The sequence below is a fragment of the Triticum aestivum genome, unplaced genomic scaffold, assembly GCF_018294505.1.
Source record: "Triticum aestivum cultivar Chinese Spring unplaced genomic scaffold, IWGSC CS RefSeq v2.1 scaffold162693, whole genome shotgun sequence".
Classification (NCBI taxonomy): domain Eukaryota; kingdom Viridiplantae; phylum Streptophyta; class Magnoliopsida; order Poales; family Poaceae; genus Triticum; species Triticum aestivum.
Window position 1 is genome coordinate 1 of NW_025296232.1, and position 986 is coordinate 986.

Here is a 986-nt window from a genome sequence, read left to right on the forward strand (position 1 = left end):
GGATCGCGGCGACGGGGGCGGTTCGCCGCCCCCGACGTCGCGAGAAGTCCATTGAACCTTATCATTTAGAGGAAGGAGAAGTCGTAACAAGGTTTCCGTAGGTGAACCTGCGGAAGGATCATTGTCGTGACCCTGACCAAAACAGACCGCGCACGCGTCATCCAACCCGTCGGTGACGGCACTGTCCGTCGCTCGGCCAATGCCTCGACCACCTCCCCTCCTCGGAGCGGGTGGGGGCTCGGGGTAAAAGAACCCACGGCGCCGAAGGCGTCAAGGAACACTGTGCCTAACCCGGGGGCATGGCTAGCTTGCTAGCCGTCCCTTGTGTTGCAAAGCTATTTAATCCACACGACTCTCGGCAACGGATATCTCGGCTCTCGCATCGATGAAGAACGTAGCGAAATGCGATACCTGGTGTGAATTGCAGAATCCCGCGAACCATCGAGTCTTTGAACGCAAGTTGCGCCCAAGGCCATTCGGCCGAGGGCACGCCTGCCTGGGCGTCACGCCAAAACACGCTCCCAACCACCCTCATCGGGAATCGGGACGCGGCATCTGGTCCCTCGTCTCGCAAGGGGCGGTGGACCGAAGATCGGGCTGCCGGTGTACCGCGCCGGACACAGCGCATGGTGGGCGTCCTCGCTTTATCAACGCAGTGCATCCGACGCGCAGCCGACATTATGGCCTCAGAACGACCCAGCAAACGAAGCGCACGTTGCTTCGACCGCGACCCCAGGTCAGGCGGGACTACCCGCTGAGTTTAAGCATATAAATAAGCGGAGGAGAAGAAACTTACAAGGATTCCCCTAGTAACGGCGAGCGAACCGGGAGCAGCCCAGCTTGAGAATCGGGCGGCTGTGCCGTCCGAATTGTAGTCTGGAGAGGCGTCCTCAGCGACGGACCGGGCCCAAGTCCCCTGGAAAGGGGCGCCTGGGAGGGTGAGAGCCCCGTCCGGCCCGGACCCTGTCGCCCCACGAGGCGCCGTC

At 61.9% G+C, this 986-nt stretch overlaps 1 non-coding gene across 1 annotated transcript; it reads left to right on the forward strand.

Moving 5' to 3' along the window:
• The first annotated feature begins 350 nt into the window (after window positions 1-350).
• LOC123179064 (5.8S ribosomal RNA) lies at window positions 351-506 on the forward strand. Its single transcript, XR_006490077.1, has one exon. It is a non-coding gene; the product is annotated as a 5.8S ribosomal RNA (ribosomal RNA).
• The last annotated feature ends 480 nt before the right edge of the window (window positions 507-986 follow it).